Source organism: Triticum aestivum, chromosome 6D, assembly GCF_018294505.1.
Source record: "Triticum aestivum cultivar Chinese Spring chromosome 6D, IWGSC CS RefSeq v2.1, whole genome shotgun sequence".
Lineage (NCBI taxonomy): Eukaryota > Viridiplantae > Streptophyta > Magnoliopsida > Poales > Poaceae > Triticum > Triticum aestivum.
In genome coordinates, this window is record NC_057811.1 from 217,743,662 (window position 1) to 217,767,073 (window position 23,412).

Consider the following 23,412-nt stretch of genomic DNA (forward strand, 5'->3'; position numbering starts at 1 on the left):
ATCCGATCGAGATCGGACGGTCCTCGAAAAATATGTTTGGAAGTCCAAACAAATAACCAAAGATATTTTAGGGATGTTTGGGGATGATCCGGATCCATTGGTCATGACTGCCTGGGTCGGGTCCGGAGGAGTTTCAGACGTGTGCGATGGGGGCTATGCAGAGAGGTTAGGTGGTTTGACAAGAGGGAACCAAAAACCCGGTTGGTGTGAGAAGATCAACGGAGACAAAGAGGAAAACGACTACTACAAACGGATGCAAGTTTTATGAAACCATGTGGATGCAATGCGTATGATGCCATGATGAATGCAACAAACAAATGAAACACACGGCAAAAACAAGATAATTGGAAGGCTTCTGGAGCGTCGGTCTCGGGTCGTCACACTCTAGTTCAACTGCTGCGGCGACGGCTGGTGCTAGCAGCACTGCAGGCCCGCCGGCTCAAGCTCTGACAGAGCTATTGGAGGCTTTGGCGACTTTGATGGGGGTGGAGGTGACCCCGGACAACCAGGAACAACACAAGGTGAATGTGGCGAAGCTAGGAGATGAGATAGCTCAAGCCAAGGAAGAGCTGGCGGCTGAGAACGCTAGGATGGCTATGGAGCGAGCTATTTTGGACGCCCAAGCACAACTGATTCAGGCAGACTCTTTCCGGCTCACCTTGGATCAAAACGCTTCAAACGAGATCATGAGGAGGAGGCACCAGAGTCGTTTACCCCTGGTTTATGATGGGAGGAATCTCTTCAACACGCCTGGAGCAGAGACCAGTGACCCGCCGATGGTGAACCGGGCGGTCGAAGCACCTGTGACTGGAGTGCCGGTTTAGCCGCGTGCGGTGGATCCGCCTCACTTGAATAATACGCCGCCTTAGCACGTTCCGACACCGCCGGGTCATTATTCTAACCCTTTGGATAATATGATTGCTGCGGCAACGCGATTGACGGCTCTACCAGTTGAAGGCGAGTCTCCGGCAGTGATAGAGACACTGAGGGCTACAGAACTTCTTCAAACGGCGCTTGGTCAGCAGGTGATGACCCACAAGTATAGGGGATCTATCGTAGTCCTTTCGATAACTAAGAGTGTCGAACCCAACGAGGAGCAGAAGGAAATGACAAGCGGTTTTCAGCAAGGTATTCTCTGCAAGCACTGAAATTATAGGTAACGGATAGTTTTGTGATAAAGTAATTTGTAACGGGTAGCAAGTAACAAGCGTAAATAAAGTGCAGCAAGATGGCCTAATCCTTTTTGTAGCAAAGGACAAGCCTGGACAAATTCTTATATAGAGAAAAGCGCTCCCGAGGACACATGGGAATTATCGTCAAGCTAGTTTTCATCACGCTCATATGATTCGCGTTCGGTACTTTGATAATTTGATATGTGGGTGGACCGGTGCTTGGGTGCTGTCCTTACTTGGACAAGCATCCCACTTATGATTAACTCCTATTGCAAGCATTCGCAACTACAAAAGAAGTATTAAGGTAAACCTAACCATAGCATGAAACATGTGGATCCAAATCAGCCCCTTACGAAGCAACGCATAAACTAGGGTTTAAGCTTATGTCACTCTAGCAACCCATCTTCTACTTATTACTTCCCAATGCCTTCCTCTAGGCCCAAATAATGGTGAAGTGTCATGTAGTCGATGTTCACATAACACCACTAGAGGAAAGATAACATACATCTCATCAAAATATCGAACGAATACCAAATTCACATGACTACTAATAGAAAGACTTCTCCCATGTCCTCAGGAACAAACGTAACTACTCACAATTCATATGCATGTTCATAATCAGAGGGGTATTAATATGCATAATGGATCTGAACATATGATCTTCCACCAAATAAACCAACTAGCATCAACTACAAGGAGTAATCAACACTACTAGCAACCCACAGGTACCAATCTGAGGCTTTGGGACAAAGATTGGATACAAGAGATGAACTAGGGTTTGAGAGGAGATGGTGCTGGTGAAGATGTTGATGGAGATTGACCCTCCTCCGATGAGAGGATCGTTGGTGATGACGATGGCGATGATTTCCCCCTCCCGGAGGGAAGTTTCCCCGGCAGAACAGCTCTGCCGGAGCCCTAGATTGGTTCCGCCAAGGTTCCGCCTCATGGCGGCGGAGTTTCTTCCCGAAAGCTTGCTTCTGATTTTTTCCAGACGAAAGACTTCATATAGCAGAAGATGGGAACCGGAGGCCTGCCAGGGGGCCAACAAGGCAGGGGGCGTCCAGGGGGGTAGGGCGCGCCTCCCACCCTCGTGGCCAGGGTGTGGCCCCCCTCTGGTAGTTTCTTCGCTCAGTATTTTTTGTTAATTCCAAAAATGACTTCCTTGAAGTTTCAAGACGTTTGGAGCTGTGCAGAATAGGTCTCTAATATTTGCTCCTTTTCTAGCATAGAATCCCAGCTGCCGGCATTCTCCCTCTTCATGTAAACCTTGTAAAATAAGAGAGAATAGGCATAAGTATTGTGACATAACGTGTAATAACAGCCCATAATGCCATAAATATCGATATAAAAGCATGATGCAAAATGGACGTATCAACTCCCCTAAGCTTAGACCTCGCTTGTCCTCAAGCGGAAGCCGATAACGATAAATATGTCCACATGTTTAGAGTTAGAGGTGTCGATAAAATAAAATACGGACATGAGGGCATCATGATCATTCTTATAACAACAACATATTTGAATATTGTCATATGATTTCTTATGCTCAAGTAATAATCTATTCACAACGTGAAGTATGAATTAGAAAGTTCATTTAGAACCAACAAACTATAATCTCAGTCATTGAAGCAATTGCAATTTATCATAACATCGGAAAGAGTCAATTTAAGAGCTTTTCAACAAGTCCACATACTCAACTATCATTTAGTCTTTCACCATTGCTAACACGCATGCAATACTTATGTGTATGGAGTTTTAATCGGACACAGAGAAAGATAGGGGATTATAGTGTTGCCTCCCAACCTTTTACCTCAAGGGTAATGTCAACAATAATAATTCATGCTAACTTACATCCAATTGGATATATATATATCAGGATCTTTCCAACACAATGTGCTTGCCAAAGGATAAAATGTAAAAGGGAAAGGTGAAGATCACCATGACTCTTGCATAAGGAATAAGACAAAAGTAAAAGATAGGCCCTTCGCAAAGGGAAGCAGAGGTTGTCATGCGCTTTGATGGTTGGATGCATGAAATCTTAATGTAAAAGAATGTCACTTTATATTGCCACTTGTGATATGGACCTTTATTATGTAGTCCATCGCTTTTATTTCTTCCACGTCACAAGATCGTATAAAGCTTATTTTCTCCACACTAATAAATCATACATGTTTAGAGAGCAATTTTTATTGCATGCACCAATGACAACTTACTTGAAGGATCTTACTCAATCCATAGGTAGGTATGGTGGACTCTCATGGCAAAACTGGTTTTAAGGGTATTCGGACGCACAAGTAGTATCTCTACTTGGTGCAAAGAATTTGGCTAGCATGAGGGAGAAAGGCAATCTCAACATGTTGGATGATCCATGACAATATAATTTATTCCGGATATAAGAAAACATAACCCATTACGTTGTCTTCCTTGTCCAACAACAACTCTTTAACATGTTATATTTTAATGAGTGCTCACAATCATAAAAGATGTCCAAGATAGTATATTTATATGTGAAAACCTCTCTTTCTATATTACTTCCTATTAATTGCAACGATGACCAAAACTATGTTTGTCAACTCTCAACAACTTTTAATCATCATACTCTTTATATGTGAAGTCATTACTCTCCAGGGGATCAATATGATCTCTATATTTCTTTTTATTCTTTCTCTTTTCTTTTATTCACTCAATATCATAACAAAGTAATCAAGCCCTTGACTCAACACTAATCTTTATTATATATAGCTCACGGACTCGATGACATAGAGGGGTCATAAAGCAAAACTCAAAACTAAATCATACTAAATCTTTATTCTACTAGATCAAGATATTACCAAAAGGATCGAACTAAGAAAAACGGTAAAGATAGGAGTGTGATGGTGATACGATACCAGGGCACCTCCCCCAAGCTTGGCAGTTGCCAAGGGGAGTGCCCATACCCATGTGATTATGTCTCTTTTGCCAGTGAACGAGATGGAGGTGGTGATGGATAGTCGCACATTGAGCGTAGGAGGTCCTCCAATTTGCGTATAATGCCCTTGAGTGCGATGATATGCTCCTTCAACAAAATATTTTCACGTGTGAGATACTTGTCTTGTATACGAGCTAACTCAATCACCTTGAAAGCTTCGATCTCAGTTGGGGTAAGAAGATTGTGATCAAGTTGAAGGATGTCTTCTGCTGCCGGAACTTGGTCCTCCGTGGCCTTCTTGATCCCATCATCCTTGTTGATCTCCATGGGTTCTTCCCTCTTCAGCTCTATCTTCATTAGCCAAGCATCGTTGTCACCATTATTGGAGGAGGGGGACGACATGATGCCTAGCCTTGACAACACTGACAGAAAACAGCTCGAAACAAAAACAGAGATATTTGCATGGTACGGTGGTCAAAACCTTCGGGAGATTATATAATGAATTTTTACCGACCAAAAGAAGTATCGTGCAAGAAAACGGAGTCCGGAGAGCACACGTGGTGCCCACGAGGCAGGGGGCGCGCCTCCCACCCTCGTGGAAGCCCCGTGTCCTTCCCGGACTACTTCTTATTTTCCTATTTTTCTAAATATTCCAAAACGGAGAAAAATTGCCATTTGAATTGTTTTGGAGTCGGTTTACTTACCGTACCACATACCTATTCCTTTTCGGAGTCTGAAACGTTCTGGAAAGTGTCCCTTATGTATTCCTCCATGGTTACGGTGTCAATAATATTCGTTTCAACATTTATGGGGTTACCTGAGATATAATGTTTGATTCTTTGACCGTTCACCACCTTGGGATTCGTGCCTTCGAAGTTGTTGATTTTTATGGCACTGGAACGATAGACCTCCTCGATAACATAAGGACCTTCCCATTTAGAGAGAAGTTTTCCTGCAAAAAATCTTAAACGAGAGTTGAATAGCAACACATAATCACCTACATTAAACTCACGCTTTTGTATCCTTTTGTCATGCCATCTTTTAACTTTTTCTTTAAACAGTTTGGCATTCTCATAGGCCTGGGTTCTCCATTCATCAAGTGAGCTAATGTCAAAAAGCCTCTTCTCACCAGCAAGTTTGAAATCATAATTGAGCTCTTTAATGGCCCAATATGCCTTATGTTCTAATTCAAGAGGTAAGTGACATGCTTTTCCATAAACCATTTTATACGGAGACATACCCATAGGATTTTTATATGCAGTTCTATAGGCCCATAATGCATCATCAAGTTTCTTGGACCAATTCTTTCTAGATCTATTAACAGTCTTTTGCAAAATTAATTTGACCTCTCTATTACTCAATTCTACTTGACCACTAGACTGTGGGTGATAAGGGGATGCAATTCTATGATTAACATCATACGTAGCAAGCATTTTACGGAAAGCACCATGAATAAAATGTGAACCACCATCAGGCATTAAATATCTAGGGACTCCAAACCTTAGAAAAATAACTTCTTTAAGCATCTTAATATAGGTGTTATGATCAGCACTACTAGTTGGAATAGCTTCTACCCACTTAGTAACGTAATCAACAGCAACTAAAATATGTGTATACCCATTAGAGGAAGGAAACGGTCCCATATAATCAAAGCCCCAAACATCAAATGGTTCAATAACGAGTGAATAATTCATAGGCATTTCTTGACGTCTACTGATATTACCAATCCTTTGACATTCATCACAAGATAAGACAAACTTAGGATCATCCTTGAAGAGAGTAGGCCAATAAAAACCGGATTGCAATACCTTATGTGCAGTTTTATCTCTAGCGTGGTGCCCTCCATAGGCCTCGGAGTGACACTTGCATAGGATCTATTCCTGTTCATGCTCAGGTATACAACGTCTAATAACACCATCTACTCCTTTATAAAGGTGTGGGTCATCCCAGAAGTAATGCCTCAAATCATAGAAAAACTTTTTCTTTTGCTGGTATGTGAAACTAGGTGGTATAAATTTAGCAACAATGTAATTAGCATAATCAGCATACCATGGAGCAGTGCAAGAAGCATTTATGACAGCTAATTGTTCATCGGGAAAGCTATCATCAATAGGTAGTGGGTCATCAAGAACGTTCTCTAACCTAGACAAGTTGTCTGCAACGGGGTTCTCGGCTCCCTTTCTATCAATAATATGCAAATCAAATTCTTGTAGCAAGAGAACCCATCTAATAAGTCTAGGTTTAGCATCTTTCTTTTCCATAAGATATTTAATAGCAGCATGATCAGTGTGAATAGTTACTTTAGAATCAACAATATAAGGTCTGAACTTATCACAAGCAAATACAACTGCTAAAAATTCTTTTTCAGTAGTAGCATAATTTCTCTGGGCATTGTCTAGAGTTTTACTAGCATATTGAATGACATTTAATTTCTTATCAACTCTTTGCCCTAGAACAGCACCTACAGCATAATCACTAGCACCACACATAATTTCAAAGGGTAAATTCCAATCAGGAGGCTGAACAATAGGTGCAGAAATTAATGCTTTCTTAAGTATTTCAAATGCTTCTACACAATCATCATCAAAGACAAAAGGTATATCTTTGTAATAGATTAGTCAGAGGTCGAGAAATTTTTGAGAAGTCCTTAATGAACCTCCTATAAAAAACCGGCATGACCAAGGAAGCTTCTTATACCTTTGATATCCTTGGGGCACGGCATATTTCCAATAGCATCAACTTTAGCTTTATCAACTTCAATACCTCTTTCAGAAATTTTATGCCCCAAGACAATGCCTTCATTAACCATAAAGTGGCATTTCTCCCAGTTCAAGACAAGGTTAGTTTCTTCACATCTCTGCAAAACTCGATCAAGGTTGCTCAAGTAATCATCGAAAGAGGATCCATAAACGGAGAAATCATCCATGAAGACCTCACAAATCTTTTCACAAAAATGAGAGAATATAGCCATCATGCATCTTTAAAAGGTAGCAGGTGCATTACATAAACCGAAAGGCATACGTCTATAAGCAAAAGTACCGAAAGGGCAAGTAAAAGTGGTCTTTGCTTGATCATTAGCTGACACAGGTATTTGAGAGAAACTAGAGTAACCATCTAGAAAGCAAAAATGTGTATGTTTGGATAATCTTTCTAGCATTTGATCAATGAAAGGCAAAGGATAATGATCTTTTTTAGTAGCTTAATTTAATTTGCGGAAATCAATTACCATCCTATAGCCTGTAATAATTCTTTGCGGAATCAATTCATCTTTATCATTAGGAACGACAGTAATACCTCCCTTCTTAGGGACACAATGGACAGGACTTACCCACTGACTATCAGCAATGGGATAAATTATACCTGCCTCAAGGAGCTTTAATATTTCCTTTCTTACCACTTCTTTCATCTTAGAATTTAGCCGTCGTTGATGATCAATAACTGGTTTGGCGTCTTTCTCCAGATTTATTTTGTGTTGACATAGAGTGGGACTAATGCCCTTAAAATCATCAAGAGTATATCCAATAGCAGCATGGTGCTTCTTCAGAGTTTTCAATAATTTCTCTTCTTCATGCTCTGAAAGGTTAGCACTAATAATAACAGGATATATCTTCTTTTCATCAAGGTAAGCATATTTAAGAGTATCAGGTAATGGTTTAAGCTCAAACACGGGATCACCCTTGGGTGGAGGAGGATCCCCAAGGATTTCAACAGGCAAATTGTGTTTCAGAATAGGTCCCTGTTTAAAGAATACTTCATCTATTTCCCTTCTTTCATTCATAAACATATCATTTTCATGGTCAAGCAAATATTTTTCTAAAGGATCATTAGGAGGCACAGCAATAGAAGCAAGACCAATAATTTCATCCTTACTAGGAAATTCCTCATCACGGGGTTGTCTATGAAATTTAGAAAAATTAAACTCATGAGACATATCACCCAAACCAATAGTAACAACATCCTTTTCGTAGTCTATCTTAGCATTAAAAGTGTTCAAGAAGGGTCTACCAAATATAATGGCACAAAAGCTATCTTGTGGGGAACCAAGAACAAGAAAATCAACAGGATATTTAACCTTCCCACACAAGACTTCAACATCTCTAACAATCCCAATCGGTGAAATAGTATCTCTATTGGTAAGTTTAATTGTAACATCTATGTCTTCTATCTCAGCAGGTGCAATATCAGGCATAATTTCTTTGTATAAGGTATGAGATATTGCACTAGCACTAGAACCCATATCACATAAACCATGATAACAGTGATCTCCTATTTTAACAGAAATAACAGGCATGCCTACAACAGGTCTATGTTTATCTTTAGTACCAGGTTTAGCAATTCTAGCAGTCTCTTCACAGAAGTAAATAACATGCCCGTCGATATTATCAGCCAAGAGATCTTTAACCATAGCAATATTAGGTTCAACTTTAACTTGTTCAGGAGGTTTGTGTGTCCAAATATTACTTTTGTTGACTACAGTTGAAGCTTTAGCATGATCCTTTATTCTAACACGGAAAGGTGGTTTCTCAACATAAGTAGTAGGAACAATAGAATCATTATAAGTGATAGTCTTTTCTTCAACTTTAATAGGTGCAACTACTTTTACTTCAATGGGAGGATTATATTTAAACCACTTCTCCTTAGGGAGATCAACATGAGTAGCAAAAGATTCACAGAAAGAAGCTACTATCTCAAAGTCAAGTCCATATTTAGTGCTAAATTTATGAAAAACATCGGAATCCATAAAAGATTTAACACAATCAAACTTTGGTGTAATACCTAACTCCTTACCTTCGTCGAGGTCCCAGTCTTCAGAGTTGCGTTTAATTCTTTCCAATAAATCCCATTTGAATTCAATAGTCTTCATCATAAAAGAGCCAGTACAAGAAGTATCGAGCATGGAGCGATTATTGAGAGAAAGCCGAGCATAAAAATTTTGAATAATCATTTCTATTGAGAGCTCATGATTGGGGCATGAATATAACATTGACTTAAGCCTCCCCCAAGCTTGAGCGATGCTTTCTCCTTCGCGAGGCCAAAAATTATATATATAATTACGATCACGATGAACAAGATGCATAGGATAAAACTTTTGATGAAATTCCAATTTCAATCGTTTGTAGTTCCATGATCCCATATCATCACATAGCCTATACCATGTCAATGCCTCTCCCTTCAAAGATAAAGGGAAGACCTTCTTCTTGATAACATCGTCGGGCATACCTGCAAGCTTAAATAATCCACAAACTTCATCCACATAGATTAGGTGTAAATCGGGATGCAATGTTCCATCTCCTGCAAAAGGATTAGCTAGCAGTTTCTCTATCATACCTGAAGGAATTTCAAAGTAAACATTTTCAGTAGGTTTAGTAGGTTGAGGAGCAACTCTTTGCTCTACTGGTTGGGGTGAAGATACCCCGAACAAGCCCCTCAGAGGATTACTTTCCATAGTAACAAGTGACAGTAAATTTCAGCACACTATAGAAATTTTTCCTTACCAAATTCCACCTACCAAAGGTGCTTCATTCCCCGACAACGGCGCCAGAAAAGAGTCTTGATGACCCACAAGTATAGGGGATCTATCGTAGTCCTTTCGATAAGTAAGAGTGTCGAACCCAACGAGGAGCAGAAGGAAATGACAATCGGTTTTCAGCAAGGTATTCTCTGCAAGCACTGAAATTATAGGTAACAGATAGTTTTGTGATAAAGTAACTTATAACGGGTAGCAAGTAACAAGCGTAAATAAAGTGCAGCAAGATGGCCCAATCCTTTTTGTAGCAAAGGACAAGCCTGGACAAACTCTTATATAGAGAAAAGCGCTCCCGAGGACACATGGGAATTATCGTCAAGCTAGTTTTCATCACGCTCCTATGATTCGCGTTCGGTACTTTGATAATTTGATATGTGGGTGGACCGGTTCTTGGGTGTTGTCCTTATTTGGACAAGCATCCCACTTATGATTAACTCCTATTGCAAGCATCTGCAACTACAAAAGAAGTATTAAGGTAAACCTAACCATAGCATGAAACATATGGATCCAAATCAGCCCCTTACGAAGCAACGCATAAACTAGGGTTTAAGCTTCTGTCACTCTAGCAACCTATCATCTACTTATTACTTCCCAATGCCTTCCTCTAGGCCCAAATAATGGTGAAGTATCATGTAGTCGACGTTGACATAACACCACTAGAGGAAAGACAACATACATCTCATCAAAATATCGAACGAATACCAAATTCACATGACTACTAATAGCAAGACTTCTCCCATGTCCTCGGGAACAAACGTAACTACTCACAATTCATATTCATGTTCATAATCAGAGGGGTATTAATATGCATAATGGATCTGAACATATGATCTTCCACCAAATAAACCAACTAGCATCAACTACAAGGAGTAATCAACACTACTAGCAACCCACAGGTACCAATCTGAGGCTTTGGGACAAAGATTGGATACAAGAGATGAACTAGGGTTTGAGAGGAGATGGTGCTGGTGAAGATGTTGATGGAGATTGACCCTCCTCCGATGAGAGGATCGTTGGTGATGACGATGGCGATGATTTCCCCCTCCCGGAGGGAAGTTTCCCCGGCAGAACAGCTCTGCCGGAGCCCTAGATTGGTTCCGCCAAGGTTCCGCCTCATGGCGGCGGAGTTTCTTCCCGAAAGCTTGCTTCTAATTTTTTTTTCCGGATGAACGACTTCATATAGCAGAAGATGGGCACAGAGGCCTGCCAGGGGGGCCACGAGGCAGGGGCGCGCCCGGGGGGTAGGGCGCGCCTCCCACCCTCATGGCCAGGGTGTGGCCCCCCTCTGGTAGTTTCTTCGCTCAGTATTTTTTGTTAATTCCAAAAATGACTTCCGTGAAGTTTTAGGACTTTTGGAGCTGTGCAGAATAGGTCTCTAATATTTGCTCCTTTTCAAGCCCAGAATCCCAGTTGCCGACATTCTCCCTCTTCATGTAAACCTTGTAAAATAAGAGAGAATAGGCATAAGTATTGTGACATAACGTGTAATAACAGCCCATAATGCCATAAATATCAATATAAAAGCATGATGCAAAATGGACGTATCAGCAGGCGGCTTATTCGTATAGTCGTGAAAGGATTCGCTCAACCCCTCGGCCAAGCCGGAGTTATTGCCGGCACATTGACTCACCGGTAGTTTCGAGCAGCGAACAGCACCGTAACCAACCTTGTGGGCATGACCCAGCGCGCGGTGGTGTTGATGCTCAAACCTTGGTGGATCGGGGAAGAGCACGTCGGGAGGCTGAGCTGGCGGCTCAACAACAATCACCGGTTTATCCATCGGCATCGGTGGAGGCGGGAGTGACCTATAGAACCTTAGGTGTGCCATGTTTAGTGCTGGGTTGTCACATCCCTAGCTTTACCTTGCCCTTGGATAGCTTGGTTGTTGCATCATGTTTAAATTCAAATGAAATTTGAATTGAGAAATTTTCAAAGCCTCATAATCCTTTTAAAAATGATCAAGATAAAACCGCTTCCAATAAGTCCAAGAAAATGTTCCTGTTATCCTATGGAAATATTGCCAAGAGGTAAAATCCAAACCAATATTTCGGTGCCTCGGGAACCCTGCTCTCATCGTTTGATGCTGTGAGCGAAACCTCGGCCGGATCTCCTTGTGGATGGAACCCGAATAGGCAATAAACCTGGACTAGAGACTTGTGTGGTTAGTCAGGTCGTGGCCGACTCCCTCGCCAGGCTTCCGCTTGAAGGTTGCCGAGATACATGACGTGTACATGGTGGTAAGTGGCTGAAGCATGTGTGAAGAAGTACACCCCTGCAGGGTTAACATCATCTATTCGAATAGCCGCGTCCGCGGTAAAGGACTACTTGGTTGGTTGTGCAGTTCATAGACAAGTGAAAGTGGATAATCTAAAATACGCAAGATAAGCGTGAGTGCTATGGATGGCCTTCTCGTAGGGAGAAGGGAGCGGATCCATAGTGATGTATTGATACGGTGAATATGTGGACTCGTGTGCGCCACCTCAAAAGAGTTACTAGTAGTCATAGTATAGGATAGCCACTGTGTCAAAGCTGGCTTGCTACAGTTAAACTCCACCACCCCCTTTGTTGATACTGATGCATATGTAGCTAGTTCTGATGTAAGTCTTGCTAGGTACATTTGTACTCACGTTTGCTTAATTTATGTTTTTGCAGAGAGACTTCAGTCTCACTAGTAGTGCCGCGTGGACTTCGATGTTTAGCTTGTTACCTCAGCTACGATCTTGTACCGTTTGGAGGGTCTTGTAGATAGATAGGCTTACTAGCCTTCTATCTTTTGAGATGTTTGTAATCATACATGTTTATGCTTCCGCCTGTGCTTGGTGCTTGTATGACTTGAATGCTGGGTCATCAGACCCATGTTTGTAATATCTGGCTCTTCGGAGCCTAATGAATAAATACTTTGAGTCATAGAGTTTTGTTGTGATGCCATGTTGTATTTGCACATATCGAGCATATTGTGTGTATGTTATTGAAATGATTGGCATGTGTGGGATCCAACAACCTAGTTGTTTATTCTTGGTAGCCTCTCTTATGGGGAAATGTCTCCTAGTGCTTCCACTCAGCCATGGTAGCTTGCTACTGCTCCGGAACACTTAGGCTGGCCGGCATGTGTCCTTCTTCGTTCCTCTGTCTGTCCCTTCGGTGAAATGTCACGCGTTGTTCCTTTAAGTCCTTGTAGCTTTCTACGACTTGGGTTCATACGCTGATGACCGACACGTTCGTTGATGCGTCATGTATGCATGTCCCTGTAAGTTAGTGCAACCGTGGGTTTATGACTAGACATGTCGGCCCGGGTTCACTGTCATATGGATGCTACCTACACTATCATATACGTGAGCCAAAAGGCGCAAACGGACCCGGGCCAGGTAAGGTGGCACCCGTGGGGATACCGTGCATGAGGCCGCAAAGTGATATGATGTGTTACATGCTAGATCGGTGTGACTTAGGATCGGGGTCCTGACAGCTTTGGTATCAGAGCCTGACTGCCTATAGGATTACCAAGCCAAACTGGTTGAAGTTGAGTCTAGAAATTCTTTAGTTATGTAAGGGAATTGATTGTGGAAGGGAACGTAAGGGTCTTTTTACTCCTTTACCTTATGCCCTTCTGATCCGAGTCATCTTATCTTTCCTACGGGGTTAAGGAACTAGGCTTTCTATTCTTTCTATCAAGATCACGTGTTACTAATCCATAGACTTATAGGATTGATGGATTCAAGTCTCAGTTCAGTTTCTACTACTTCCGTATGTTCATAGCTGGCTTCAGAACCTTGATATTGTGACGTTGAGTGGTCATGGCACTATTTTGCAGGATGTCTCAAATCTTTTTGAGCATTTACAGCCGTTAAGCTGTATGAGTCATCCCAGGTTTCGAAATAGTCTGATGCATTTGCAACTCCCTTCTTTCCGTTCCCGATGTTTCTTTGGGCCAGTTTAACCACACTAATCGGTGAGTTGAGGTACTCTGTTGCCTCGACATATATGTTGGAGCTATTATTATGACCCTAGGTGTCTTAGAGGATCACCTAGTAATCTAGCCATATTTTGTGTTCCTAGTGTGATGATTCTGGTCATCATTCTCGAAAGCATTCCGTGATGCCACTTAATTAGTAGGCATTCTAAACCTGGGTTCTTGAACCCGAGATTCACCCTACTTACTTCATGTTGATAGTGTTTGCTAGTTCCTTTAGGATATTAGTAACTTTTGCAATAATCCTCAAGGTCCGTGGTATTTTCCTCTTCCAAATACCATGAACTACTTATGGCAGAAGTTCCTCGTTGAACCGAAAGATCACAAACAGAGTGCTCTTGATGAGTTCTCGATTCTATGTTGTGACTCCGCCAGTTCTACCTTTCTGCATGGGTTATCCGGAAGAAATATGTTGAACTCGTTCGACATGCTAATCTATGCACCCACAACTCAGAAAATCGTATGTTCCTTTGAGTTGTCCCTCTTTAGTTGTTTTATGACCTTCGTCTATCAATTGATAGTCAAGAGTATGCGTGCATTCGTTCATCGATGCCTATTATTCTTGTGGTCTGTCAAGCCATTCTATTCTGGAATGACTAGGAGAAACAAACTCCAGTACCTCGTCCATCTCTGGGGTTGGGTCAAAGCAGTTGTATTCCGCATATCCAAATGCCAATCCAGCTTTTGTTCTGTTCTACCTTGGAGTGTTGCCTCTTTATGTCAGAAATGTCATGGGAATTGCACTACCTTCTATGAACTCTTGATACAGTGAAACTTCTCGCCATCATTATTCATCCCTCAGTCTCCGTGTTGGTTGTAACTGAAATGCTGATAAATGAACTGTGATGTGTGAAATCAATACTCCTAGCAACTCCGTTGCTTGGTAGTTAATGGACAATATTCTCATTCTTAGCGTGTTGGTTATTGAATCATCATTCAAGATAGATTGTGCTACCTAGTTCATACTTCTTGGGGCACTCTTCGATCAATGAGTTAGGATTGTGTCAACCCCCTTGCTTATTTGATCACATCGTCTTGCCTCGAAAGCAAGATTGTTCTCGAGCTTAATAACATATTGGTGGTTTGTGATTTTCCGAATATCTTCTTGGAAGCATTACCAGGTTGTCACCTAATTGCTATGTTGAGTTTGTGATCAAGTTTGTTTTTCTGTAAACCACCCTTTCTCCAGGGATCTATGTTGGATACTCCTGAACTAGTTGGATAAGCTAAACAATAACTTGGAGAGTTGGAAGATAAAAGCTTTATCTGATTTAGTTCATTTCAAAGGGATATCTTTTGTGTGTGTGTGTGTGTTGAAGTAAGATGATATCTTCATTAGATGGTCCTCATGATCAGTTGTTGGATCTATTGTCTTGTCAAAACTTTGATTTGAGTGTGAGATATCTTCAAATAAAATCAGAACCAACGATATTCCTAATGATTGTCTTGCTCATGGTTGATCCCTTGAGCATACACCATTATATCTTTTGGGTCAGGCCAATTCTATCACCTTGTTCACATAATTGTGAAATACCATGTATATGGAAACCTGGATGAGTTGTTGTTGAGCCCATCAGCAACATCTTTATCTTCTCCATGATTCGTGTTGAACATCAAGATAGTCTTGGAAACTTATGTAAGCATTTTCTTCGTGTCCCATTCATGAAGTCTATGTTTGGATGAAAGAAGTGACTTCTTCTAATTCATGTGCACCTGGTGTAAGTTGTCGTCATGAATTCAAGAAAGCTTGTTTTTGCTTCCTCTGGAATCATCCCAAGTGAGTCATGCATGTGCGAAGTATTCTATGGTTTGATAGGCTCGATACCTCCATTCCATATGTATCTTCTAGCACGCCAAGCCACTGATTAATTTGTTCAAGGAGAAGAAGTTCCTTCTTAAGAGCTAACCATATGACTTATGTAAGGACTTTGTTATCCGCGATGATGGTTCCCAACCAGAACTCGGTGGTGTTTTATTATAAGACTACTACGTGGTCATGCTTGTCTGGGACAACATGTTCACATGTGTAGAGAAAAACCCGCTCATGTTTTGCAGCTTACTACCATAGTCCATTTCCCTAGAATCTCGCAATGTCATCTCGTCAACTTGTGTTGCAAATTTTCTTTTGCAGACATGTTGAGCCTGAAGTATCCTATTACCAACCAGATCTGAATCTCAGGCGGATATGATGGTTGGAACATTCCCAACATTTGCATTTTGTTCCCAGCTTGCACCGCCAGTGTGCCAATTTCCCATGGGCTGCCCTTCTCAGCAATTGTTGTTCAGGATCATCTTCAGAAGTGGTCCTACCATGGGTCCCATCCATTTTTGATGATAGGCAAAAATCATCCATTACGTTGTCTTCAACAAGGTAGCCCACATCATCCATCATAGTCCTAGTATGTCATTTCTTTGAACTCCTTCAAACGATCGTTTGTGAACTGCCTTAACCTGGTATGAAGAGTTTCAATGATCCTCGTATCAAAAGTAATTCTTTTTGTCACTTAAGGGAATAATTGAACGAGTCACCTCCTCTAAGGTGCCCTGTTATGATATGAAGGGCAATTAACTCCTCGCTACTCGGAAACTAGTTCACCATCTTCTTTAGCGCGGAATTATTGCCTACCAAATTGAACCTTCGTCCTCTGTTTGTTCCACCCCTCTTGCTATGTGTTTTGAGTCTAAACTCAAGAGGTGTTCTTACGTCTCACTGCATGAGTTGATCTTGAGTTGCCCGATCTCAAGAAGATCGTTTCCAGTAGAGTTTCTTTCGGTCGTCATCGTGTTGGATGAAGTTCCCGAAGGCAAAGACGACAAAATCAATATGATGCGATGATTCAACATCTCCGAGAAGGGCAGTTGGATCATGAAGATTGTGAAGTTTTGTGTCCCCTTTGTCTTCTTACCTCACGTCTTGAATCTCGGGACGAGATTCTCATTTAGTGGGGGTGAGTTGTCACATCCCTAGCTTTACCTTGCCCTTGGACTACCTTGGTTGTTGCATCATGTTTAAATTCAAATGAAATTTGAATTGAGGAATTTTCAAAGCCTCAGAATCCTTTTAAAATGATCAAGATAAAACTTCTTCAAATAAGTCCAAGAAAATGTTCCTGTTATCCTATGGAAATATTGGCAAGAGGTAAAATCCAAACCAATATTTTTGGTGCCTCGGGAACCCTGCTCTCATCGTTTGGGGCCGTGAGCGAAACCTCGGCCCGATGTCATCGTTTGGGGCTTGAAGGTTGATGAGATACACGACGTGTACATGGTGGTAAGTGGCAGGAGCGTGTGTGAAGAAGTACACACCTGCAAGGTTAACATCATCTATTCGAATAGCCGCGTTCGCGGTAAAGGACTACTTGGTTGCTTGTTCAGTTCATAGACAAGTGAAAGTGGATACTCTAAGATGCGCAAGATAAGCGTGAGCGCTATGGATGGCCTTCTCGTAGGGAGACAGGAGCGGATCCATAGTGGTGTATTGATATGGTGAATATGTGGACTCGTGTGCGCCACCTCAAAGGAGTTACCAGCAGTCGTAGTATAGGATAGCCACTGAGTCAAAGCTGGCTTGCTGCAATTAAACTCCACCACCCCCTTTGTTGATACTGATGCATATGTAGCTAGTTCTGATGTAAGTCTTGTTGGGTACATTTGTACTCACGTTTGCTTAATTTATGTTTTTGCAGAGAGACTTCAGTCTCACTAGTAGTTCCGCGTGGACTTGGACGTTTAGCTTGTTACCTCAGCTACGATCTTGTACCCTTTGAAGGGTCTTGTAGATAGATAGACTTACTAGCCTTCTCTCTTTTCAGATGTATGTACTCAGACATGTTTATGCTTCCGCCTGTGCTTGTTGGTTGTATGACTTGAATGATGGGTCATCAGACCCATGTTTGTAATATCTGGCTCTCCGGAGCCTAATGAATAAATACATTGAGTTATAGAGTTTTGTTGTGATGCCATGTTGTATTTGCACATATCGAGCATATTGTGTGTATGTTATTGAAATGCTTGGCATGTGTGGGATCTGACAACCTAGTTGTTAATTCTTGGTAGCCTCTCTTATGGGGAAATGTCTCCTAGTACTTCCACTGAGCCATGGTAGCTTGCTACTGCTCCGGAACACTTAGGCTGGCTGGCATGTGTCCTTCTTCATTCCACTGTCTTTCCCTTCGGGGAAATGTCACGCATTGTTCCTTTAAGTCCTTGTAGCTTGCTACGACTTGGGTTCATACGTTGACGACCGACACGTTCGTTGTTGGGTCATGTATGCATGTCCCTGTTAGTTAGTGCCACCTTGGGTTTACAAGTAGACATGTCGGCCCGGGTTCTCTGTCATATGGATGCTAGCGACACTATCATATACGTGAGCCAAAAGGCGCAAACGGTCCCGGGCCAGGTAAGGTGGCACCCGTGGGGATACCATGCGTGAGGCCGCAAAGCGATATGATGTGCTACATGCTATATCGGTGTGACTTAGGATCGGGGTCTTGACACGGCTCTACGTAATAAGCGTTTGCCTAAAGATTTCAAGGGTCCTCGCAAGGTGCCGAGTTACACGGCGGATCAGCCCCCCGAGGCTTGGAACGAGAGCTATGAGATGGCCATGGAGATGCTAGATGTTAGTGATGCTGCATGTGCTAAGTATTTCACCACGATGTTGGATGGGCCAGCTCGTACTTGGTTGAAGGGGCTGCCCGCTAACTCCATTAGATCATGGGCAGAGTTGAAAGCGTGTTTCATTCAAAATTTGAAAGACACGTGCAAGCAGCCTATGTCGATCGTGGATTTGGATTCTTGTGTCCAAGGTGCGGGTGAGGGAGTCCTGGATTAAGGGGTCCTCGGACGTCCGACCTATTGGACATGGGCCGGGCTGATGGGCCATGAATATCTAAGACAGAAGACTCTCTCCTGTGTCCAGATGGGACTCTCCTTGGTATGGATGGCAAGCTTGGCGTTTGGATGTGAAGATTCCTTTCTCTGTAACCGACTTTGTACAACCCTAGTCCCCTCCGGTGTCTATATAACCGGAGGATTTAGTCCGTAGAGGCAATCACAATCATACAGGCTAGACTTTTAGGGTTTTAGCCATTACGATCTCGTGGTAGATCAACTCTTGTAATACTCATACTCATCAAGATCAACCAAGTAGGAAGTAGGGTATTACCTCCATAGAGAGGGCCCGAACCTAGGTAAACATCATGTCCCCTGTCTCCTGTTACCATCGACCTTAGACGCATAGTTCGGGACCTTGTCGGCATTCTGGGAACGGGGGTCCCCAGACTTGCCTGCCTGCGGCCCACGGCGTGGCTGCGCTAGCAGGCCCGTACGGTCCATCTTCATCAACAAGGCATTCAAGACCCTCGCGAGGGGCCAAGCCTCGCGAGGCGGACGACACAAGACCTCCTCAGGAGCGGCCTCGCCAGGTAGGCTCATGAGGGGCGGAGAGATCAAGGCAAGGCAAACCTCGCGAGGTTCTCGTGACGTGAGCCATGACGATCTAGATCAGGCGGGCGCCAGCGCGAGTAGTGTCCTTGTTTCCTCTTTGGTGCTAAGGAGGCAAGCGCGGGCACGGAGTACCGAGGCATCAAGCAAAGGTTTCCATATCGGTGCAACAAGACCAAGACCAGCAGGACGGCAAGACGGAGGTCACCATGGAGCCCAAGGCGGCGTCACTGAGGGAGTCCTGGATTAGGGGGTCCTCGGACGGCCGGACTATATACTTTAGCCGGACTGTTGGACTATGAAGATACAAGATTGAAGACTTCATCCCGTGTCCGGATGGGACTCTCCTTGGCGTGGAAGGCAAGCTTGGCGATACAGATATGTAGATCTCCTCCCTTGTAACCGACTCTGTGTAACCCTAGCCCCCTCCGGTGTCTATATAAACCGGAGGGTTTATTCCGTAGGACAACAACAATCATACCATAGGCTAGCTTCTAGGGTTTAGCCTCTACGATCTCGTGGTAGATCAACTCTTGTAATACTCATATCATCAAGATCAATCAACTAGGAAGTAGGGTATTACCTCCATCGAGAGGGCCCGAACCTGGGTAAACATCGTGTCCCCCGCCTCCTGTTACCATCCGCCTTAGACGCACAGTTCGGGACCCCCTACCCAAGATCCACCGGTTTTGACACCGACATTGGTGCTTTCATTGAGAGTTCCACTGTGCCGCCACTGTAAGGCTTGATGGCTCCTTCAATCATCGGCAACGATGCGGTCCAGGGTGAGGTTTTCCTCCCCGGACAGATCTTCGTATTCGGCGGCTTCGTACTGCGGGCCAATTCGCTTGGCCATCTGGAGCAGATCGAAAGCTACGCCCCTGGCCATCAGGTCAGATTTGGAAACTTGAATTACAATGCCGACATCCGCGGAGACTTGATCTTCGGCGGATTCGAGCCCATGTCAGGTACGCCGCACGATCATGACGAGCATGATTTAGCTCTGCCGTCGGACAGTGTTCGGGAGATCACGCCTGCAACTACTCTGGCCCTTAATCCGGAACAAATTGCGCCATCGGAGGACGGGTGGATAGACCCCGCCACGAAAGCCGCACTCTCAGTGGCGATAGAGCCGAATACTGACTTCACCTCCCACGAGACCCGTGTTGCCGAATCATTGGATTCGTCCCCGGCCACGGACTCCGAGCCGCTTGTGACGCCCCCGATTTGACCGTACACTAATCATGCACGGAAATGTGTATGATCAAGATCAGGGACTCACGGGAAGATATCACAACACAACTCTAAAACATAAATAAGTCATACAAGCATCATAATACAAGCCAGGGGCCTCGAGGGCTCGAATACAAGTGCTCGATCATAGACGAGTCAGCGGAAGCATCAATATCTGAGTACAGACACAAGTTAAACAAGTTTGCCTTAAGAAGGCTAGCACAAACTTGGATACAGATCGAACGAGGCGCAGGCCTCCTGCCTGGGATCCTCCTAACTACTCCTGGTCGTCGTCAGCGGCCTGCACGTAGTAGTAGGCACCTCCAGTGTCATAGGAGTCGTCGTCGACGGTGGCGTCCGGCTCCTGGGCTCCAGCATCTGGTTGCGGCAACCAGGTAGAAAGGAAAGGGGGGAAAAGAGGGAGAAAGGCAACCGTGAGTACTCATCCAAAGTACTCGCAAGCAAGGAGCTACACTACATATGCATGGGTATATGTGTAAAGGGGCATATCAGTGGACTGAACTGCAGAATGCCAGAATAGGAGGGGGATAGCTAATCCTGTCGAAGACTACGCTTCTGGCCATCTCCATCTTGCAGCATGTAGAAGAGAGTAGATTGAAGTCCTCCAAGTAGCATCGCATAGCATAAATCCTACCCGGCGATCCCCTCCTCGTCGCCCTGTTAGAGAGCGATCACCGGGTTGTATCTGGCACTTGGAAGGGTGTATTTTATTCAGTATCCGGTTCTAGTTGTCATAAGGTCAAGGTACAACTCCGGGTCGTCCTTTTACCGAGGGACACGGCTATTCGAATAGATAAACTTCCCTGCAGGGGTGCACCACATAACCCAACACGCTCGATCCCATTTGGCCGGACACACTTTCTTGGGTCATGCCCGGCCTCGTAAGATCAACGCGTCGCAGCCCCACCTAAGCACAACAGAGCGGTCAGCACGCCGGTCTAACCCTATGCGCGCAGGGGTCTGGGCCCATCGCCCTATGCACACCTGCACGTTGCGTACGCGGCCGGAAGCAGACCTAGCCTAGTGGTGTTCCAGTCCAATCCGGCGCGCGCCACTCAGTCGCTGACGTCAAGAAGGCTTCGGCTGATACCACGACGCCGGGATACCCATAACTACTCCCGCGTAGATGGTTAGTGCGTATAGACCAAATGGCCAGACTCAGATCAAATACCAAGATCTCGTTAAGCATGTTAAGTATCCGCGAACGCCGACCAGGGCCAGGCCCACCTCTCACCTAGGTGGTCTCAACCTGCCCTGTCGCTCCGCCACAAAGATCCACTTGCGGGTACTCCTACGGGCCGACCCGACTTTAGTCATCACATGTGTCATGTATGTAGTATATAAGTATATACCCGTGATCACCGCCCAGGTGATCACGGCCCGATAGTATAGCACAGCAGACGGACAAGAATGTAGGGCCACTGATGGAAATCTAGCATCCTATACTAAGCATGTAGGATTGCAGTTAAAGGTAACAACAGTGGTAGCAAGGATAGGCTATGCATCAGGATAGGATATCGGAAAACAGTAACATGCTACACTACTCTAATGCAAGCAGTATAGAGAAGAATAGGCGATATCTGGTGATCAAGGGGGGGGGCTTGCCTGGTTGCTCTGGCAAGTAGGAGGGGTCGTCGACTCCGTAGTCGAACTGGGCAGCAGCAGTGTCGGTCTCGTAGTCTACCGGAGAGAAGAGGGGGAAGAAACAGTAAATACAATGCAAACATAAGCATGACGATGCGTGACATGACAATGAACGGTGCTAGGTGTGTCCTAACGCGACAGTAGGTGGTACCGGCGAAGGGGGGGGACATCCGGGAGGTATTCTCGATGTTTCGCGTTTTCGGACAGACGGACTGGAGGGGGAAAGTTGCTAGTTCGATAGGTTAGGGAGGTGTGGTGGACGAACGGACTGCGTATTCGGATTCGTCTCGTCGTTCTGAGCAACTTTCATATAGAAAACATTTTCATCCGAGTTACGGTTTAAAAGATATGAATTTTCAAAGATTATTTGAATTTCTGGAATTATTTAATTAACAGAAAAGGGATATGACGTCAGCATGACGTATGAGTGACGTCAGCGGTCAACAGTCCGGTTGACTGGTCAAAACTGACACGGGGGACCCACCTGTCATAGACAGTGGGTTAACAGAAGATTAAACTAATTAATTTTTAGTTAATTAACTACTGGGCCCACCTGTCAGTGAGTGATTAGATTAATTAATTATTTTTATTTATAAAACATTTTCCTTTTCTTTTTTTCTTTTTTTTTGCGGCGGGGCCCGCATGTCAGTGGCTGGGTCTGCCCAGTCAGCACGTTGACTGGGTGGACCTAGTCAACGGGGCCCACGGGCCCACTGGCAGTGGCACTCGGGGGGGCTAGGCCAGCCACGTCGGCGGCCGGCGCCGGAGCAACTCCGGCGACCAAAACAGCGGCGGCCCCTCGCCGGAGTTGGCCGGAATCGCGCTACGGGGCTCGGGGAGGAGCGGGGCTAGGCCCATTCGAAAGGGCTCGCAGCGCCGCATCCAGGGGTGGCCGGGGCTTCGCCGGACTTGGTCGGAATCGGCGCCGGCAAGCGGCGGAGGCGGCGGCGCGCACGGGTGCCCGACGGAAACGAGGCTACGGCGGGCTATCGAGCAAGCGGAGGGGCTGGGGGGCATCTACGCGAGGTGGGGAGTGCAACGGGCTTGAGCCCGTGACCATAAGGTCACCGGAGACCCGCCGGCGGCGAGCTCCGCGGCGCGGCGTTCGGGCGCGCGCGGGGAAGAAGCTAGGGGGCGCGCGAGAGAGAAAGGACAGGGGAGGAGGGGGGAAGAGGCTCACCGCGCGGCACACGGAGGCCGGTGAGAGCTTAGGAGCAGCAGGTCGGCGCCGGGGAAGGAGGGTGTCGCCGGCGTCCGAAGTTGAAGACGAGCTCGGGGAGGCCGTTGCAGTGGCTCCGAGCTTCAACGGAGAGGCGGAGGTGGTGTAGTCGAGGGCGGCGACGGCGTATGACACGGCGAGGTGGCGATTGGGGCACGGTGGCCGTGTGAACGACGGGAACGGCGGCGAGCGCGTCGGGCGTGGGGAAGAAGAGAGCGGCGCGGATCTGGGGGGGAAGAGGGAGGCGCAGGGGCCGAGAGGAGAGCGGGGCGAGTGGGA